Below are 6,144 nucleotides of genomic sequence, written 5' to 3'. Positions count from 1 at the left end.
CTAACCCCCTCCTCTTCTTGTCCACCATACTTTGAGATAAATCAGAGGAATCACAAGGATATAGCTCATCTCGTGTCTACAGAATGTGATGGAGTTTCTTCTCGCCTTCTACTTCTTTCTTTCTATTTATGTTGCTTCATTTCATGCTGAATTCTTGTTTCTTGTTTCGGGCCAAAGGTTCCCCATTGTTTGGTCCACTTTAGTGTCTGTTGATGTGTGTGTGTGTGTGTGATTAATTTCCTTAAGTGTCCTCCGTATCATTGTGAGATTCATCGTTTATGAAGACACGGCAGAATTCTGAAAGATGCATGCAGACGATGGTGATGAGCTACGATAGGTGTAAGGTTATTAATATTACAGAGACAGTGAGAGTCCATGAGTTCCTGTAGTTCAAATCAACCCATTTAGCTCCCATCGTGTCTGGCACCACGCCTTCCCCTCCTTCCCGCGTCTGGTGCAAAGCCTAGGCGGGGTAACAGAACTCATAGCGTCCCTAACGTGACGCAGAAACATTCGTGTATCGTCTTCCTGTGATCTTTGTCACGCATGTAAAGATGCAGTTAAAGATTTTACCACGTACACCAACAGCCGCAGTCTGCAACTGCTTTCTTCTCCAGCTGCAGGAGACGGAGAAAGAGCTGCGGGGACTGCAGGACGAGCTGCAGGAGGAGATGAGGAGCAGGGTGGAGGAGGAGAGGAAGAGGAGAGAGGAGCTGCAACGCTCCCTGCAGCAGGAAACGTTGCATCTGAGCCGAGCTAAAGCTGAACTTCGGCGGATGACTGAAAGAAACTCTCGACTGAAAGAAGAGGTGTGTTCGAGTGCACGTGGGACTGTGCTGCTCGCTTCTCCTCCATGGTGTTGCGTTCAATTGTCCCCTGCCGGTGGGGGGGGTTCGGCGCTCATGCTCAAAGTGAGCGTGTGTTCGCTTGAGCAGGGTGTCGTAATCGCTGAAAACAGGGGGAGCGCTTGAACGGATAGGCAGAGGTCTTATTTGTGGAGTCGGCAGTGACGGCGTTCCGTGCCAGGACACTTATAAAACCGAAACAATAGGCTGAAAAGCACTAAAATGCACCTGCAGGGAAGTGTAGATTGACGCCTCTCACATCACACATTCAAGTTTTAACCTAAAAAATAAGCAACTTCTGTTAAAGCCTGACGGCTGAATCTCTGCAGAGCGTCCTTCCCTTTCATCCGCCCATCTCTGTCCTGATTGGTTCACCCAGTTCAAGGTGTTCTAATAGTCATTTCACAGCTGACATGCTCTTTTGTGCTAGTTGTAGATCCCCCCGCCACCCTTTCATTCTGTCTTTCTCATCTAATTTAAAGTCGACATTTCTTTCTCAGATCAATCTGTATAATCCCTTTAGATGACCTTTGTTTTTTCTTTTCCTCTCTGTCTTTTCAGCCCTTTGACTTTGTTCTTTCGCGCCGTCTCTAACGACCTCATCCCTTTCTTTATGAAAGTTTTATTGATCCATCGGTGCTCGTGACTGAGCGTGTGCGTGTCAGTCAGAAATAATTAGGTTTTGATCGTGACCTTGAGATATCTCTCTCTCTCTGTCGCCGAGGTAACGCTGCGATGTGACCCGGCCGGTGTTCAAGACGATAAAAGTCTTTATCTTAAAAGAATCATTTTTAGGAGCAAGCAACCAAAAATCGACAAATTCCTTTAAAACTCTTTCCCTCCCTTTTGTGGCATTTCTCTCTCACTCTCTCCCTTCTCTTCACCTCCCCTCCCCCCATTCTTCTCTGTGTTTTGCTGCAGATGGACCGGGACGAGAGGAAAAGGTCAGGCGTCTGGTGGAAAACACGCCTGACCTTTAACCTCCATCTAACAGAGCTGAGATCACGTAACACACAAGCGTACGCGACGCACGCGAGGTCGAGGCAGCGTTGTTATGTCTCGGATTAGCATTTCCATTGCTAGTCCCACTTAATAGAAGCCAAAAACCAACCCTATACGCAGCCCAGGGCCTTTTATCGTGCCTTTCGCACATGTGTGTATGCTTAACGCGTGCTGGTGTGCGTCGCGGGCGGCGTGCGGTTTACAGTGTTAGATTAAAAGCAGGGGTTCTGCAGGTCTGCGTGTGACTTCCATCCACCAGACCTGTAATTTCACCAGGAGCCCCTAATGACGGCTGTCTCTCTCTCTCTACAGCGAGACTGGCATGCACACACACACACACACACACACGGGATCTAACTCACGCCTGCATATAAACAGGCAGGAAAGAGGCTCGCACAAACACAGAGAGGAAGTGGCCAAACACGTGTGCAAACTGTCACACACACACGTCTACAATTTTGCACACAATAGCACACGGTGTGACACACGGAGCATGGATATAGTGGCATGGAGGTACCTATTAACTAGTAAATGCCCACATGTTGGTAATTACAGACGCAATACAAAGAAAACCGCATAAAACACGCGTGTAGAAAGGAGAATGTACGTATGCTAACGGCAGGTCCTGCACAGTTAGCGATTTCTGTCCCTGCGCTGATTTAAATGCAGACAGAGATAGAGGCTGCCGTTCTGGCGGCCAACAATGGTAGGATGACGGTAGGATGACGTGGTGTGTTTTCTCTTCACAAACACACAAACAACTCCCACTCTGCACGAGAACAGGGAGCTGTTCGCGGCGGCGTGAGAGAGGCCAGGGCCACATTACTGGTGAAACCGTCTCGGTCGTCACAATGTTCACAGCTAAGAGCCGCACGTCTTCAAAGTTAAGCAAAATGAATCTATTCGTTTTTCACAATTGCTCTCAGCGGAACGAACGCATTCCGCCGCCAAGGCCCGACAAGCGTCCGCTTTGATTTAACCAAGCCTCATTTAAAAACAAAGTCAGCCCTGCAGCTGCGATGTTACTGGGTTGAACAGCCAGAACGAATCCGAATCCGTTCCCCAAAATAAACCCTGAGATTCACGAGTATTTCTCCCAGCAAGACCCATGAAATATTTCCTGTGAAATTAAAGAAAAAGTCTCACAAGTTTAAGGAAAGAGGGAAAAATGAAAACCTCTAGAGTCTATTCTGGCTCCCACAAACTTTACTGGAAATCCATTCAGTAGATTTTACATCATTCCACAGACAATCAAATGGGAACCAGTGAAAACGGAAAAGAAATCGCCCTATTGTCACTTTTTTTTTAAAGAAGAAGAACCTTTATTTGTCATTATACAAATTGTACAAAAGGATGACCTGAGCCAAATGTGATACCAGATTATTTATCTTCCATTAAATGTCATATTCCAGTATTTACCTTTATCACCTGAGTACTTTCTAATGTGTGTGTGTGCGTGTGTGTGTGTTGCAGCCTGTTATGTCTGAATCATGTCTCCTCCATTGTGCCACTCGTCTTTGTCAGCGAGCGTTTTAGAATGACCGTCTTTATCTCCTGAATCCGAGTCGCTACTTTGGGAAATATTTTTCCTCCCTTTCATGTCTGCTTGTCTCTCGCCCGGATCTCTTTATCTCTCTCACTTTGCACTCCATCTCTCTCTCTCTCTCTCTACAAAGGTGTCACTCGTGAATCGCTTTGCTCGGTGCTGTTCTGCTCTGTTATGGCTGGCATCGACAGAAGCGCGGCTGATTCGAGCTGCGTCTGACTGAAAGCTGATTCTTACTCGTTATTCACCAGAGGGTTAGCAACGCGGCGCGGCGGCTGGGCTCTCAGCGAGAAGGCTCTGGGCTCGCATCCCAACCTGAAGCGTCGCTCTCCGCTCTGCGTCGGATTCCTTCCGGATGCTCCGACGTGTAATCCTGCTGAACTGGGACTCTAAATCGAGCTAATATCCACACTTAACTTCACACACACACGATATATGATGTATTCTATTTACTTTATCTTATACTTATAAGTTTACTTTCCCTAAAATGATGAATTATGTCCTTAAATTGAATTTCTTTCTGCTTTAAGTCTCACAAAGAATCAATGCTGAACTGATCAACGCCAACTTGATCTGCTCCCTCTCTCCTCTCCCCAGGTGGCGTCACTCCAGGAGACGGTCAGAAGGGAGTGCGAGGAGAGGGAGGGACTGACCGCTGCTCTGTCTGAAGCTCAAGGGGAGCTCCTCAGGCTGAGATCCCCAGCGTCTCCTCGGGCCTCTTTCAGCTCCCCTTCAAACCCACCGGAAAGACGGATCCCGCTGGGAAACCCGAATGTCCATCACCGTCGTCGGACTCGGGTACCGTTCGGTCGTCCCTCGAACTCAGAGAACGCTTCCCGACCGTCTCCCGCCAGCGCAGACCAAAAAGACGGAAGATGGAGCGCAGATGGAGGAGGAGCCTGGAGGAGTTCGGAGTCCTGGAATCATGCTGGAGGAGAAAGGAGAGCGGGGATGCTGCCCAGACTGAAAGTGAGCGAGGCAGCGAGCAAAGTCAGACAGAAGAGCAATCTCACGGTGGAGAGGAAGGAGATGCCTTAAAGCAGAATCTGGATCAAATCAGCATCAAACGTGACTGCATGTTATTGCCCCGGTTGTCTGGCTTTTATTTATAGCACTAATAACTGAAGATTAATTAACAGTTAATAAATTACGCTGATGTAAGTTATAAAACTCTCTTTTATGAGGATGTTTTATTGCGTCTGGTTTAACCTTTGTCTTCTTTTGGATCCTTCGCTTTTAAAAGCATCAACAGATTTGAGTGACCCGTCCCGCTAAGACGACCCGGTCAATCCCCGCTGACCCCCCCGTCACCCCGTATTTATGTGGGACCGGGTTGCCTCCATCTGGTCGTATATTTAATCTGCCGTGCGGAGCCAGTCTATCCTCTACCGTCCTTACAAACGTGATATAGCTCTGAGTTTTATTCAGTGTTAATTAAATGTTAATTTAACACACACACACACACACACACGCTCTGGGCTGGTGAGGTTTACCTTACCTCCATTTGAGTCAAATGTCGCTGCAATTAGGCGAAAACGCGTCACACACTCACTCACACACCGACACGCACTTGCTTTCCCGCAGCCTGACTCACGCAGGCCGACTGACACGCACAGGACTTCACAAGCGCCCACGCAGGCATGCACAGTACAGGGGCAGGGCCGCAGGCGTGTCGCTCGCCACCTGCAGACGCAAACTGGAAAGGCGTACAAACAACACGCACACACACACACACACACACACGACACTGTGTTATTGACATCATTCACTCCATGCAAGGTCTTTCCATCCCTCCCCCCCGCTCTCTGTTCCACTCTCTCGACATTTGGGAGGAATTGGCATGATGGGAGGAATGCATGAAGTGTGTGTGTGTGCGTGTGTGTGACATGGAACTCATTTCCCCTCTCACTGGCACACATGGAAAGCTTTTAGTTTTTTAGTTTGACCACGTGTCCCTCTCGTCCAGTCCGTCTGGGAGACGACGCACATGACGTTCACACAGAAAGGTAACGATGAACGATCTCCGGTGAACGCCGGAACGCACCGCTGAGTTTTAGCCGCTAAGGATCCGTGTGAAGTGGAGCAGAATGAACCCGTTGTGTCGGTTCAAAGTGCTTTGTTTAGAAGCAGAACAATACATATTCCCCTCGTGAAGCTAGCTTCACCTTGTCTTTTGTGCTTTGCAGCTGTCCTCTTACGGCCTTCCTGTGTTGGAGTGCCTGGTTTTTTTTGTGCGACCTTGTGTGTGTTTACACACACTACACGCGCCTCTGACGTGTGCATGAGCCTCAAGTGAGCCTCTGTTCCAATATCACAATCGCTCACTTTTTTCTCGTCACGTGATGTCACCGAGGGCGGCGGCGGCGTGTTCTTTAAACGCCGGTCCAGATCCTGATCTGGGACCTCTCTGAGAGGATCTTTGTGTTCTGTGTGTCCAGAAACATCGTAGAATGAAAAGTGGGCGGTTGGATCATGTGGAGGAAGGACGTCAGTCACGTGGCCGTCGTCTGGTGCCATTCTTATCACGCCTGTGCGACAGAGGCTCACTGTGACTGTCCTTTCATGGTAACTCTTCGAACCTGAGCTTCTTTGAGTGTTTGAAAAGTGCTTCTATTCCAAACGTTCTGCCTCCACCTCCTCTTCCTCTCCTCTTCCTCCCACCTGTATGCACTGCGTCTTTGAAGAGACCTCAGTGGACACGTTCTAATCATGTTTCTCGCTCCGTCAGATTTTCTCTGCTTTTTTCCTCTG

The sequence above is a fragment of the Brachionichthys hirsutus genome, chromosome 11 (assembly GCF_040956055.1).
Source record: "Brachionichthys hirsutus isolate HB-005 chromosome 11, CSIRO-AGI_Bhir_v1, whole genome shotgun sequence".
Classification (NCBI taxonomy): domain Eukaryota; kingdom Metazoa; phylum Chordata; class Actinopteri; order Lophiiformes; family Brachionichthyidae; genus Brachionichthys; species Brachionichthys hirsutus.
This window is presented reverse-complemented; position numbering follows the sequence as displayed.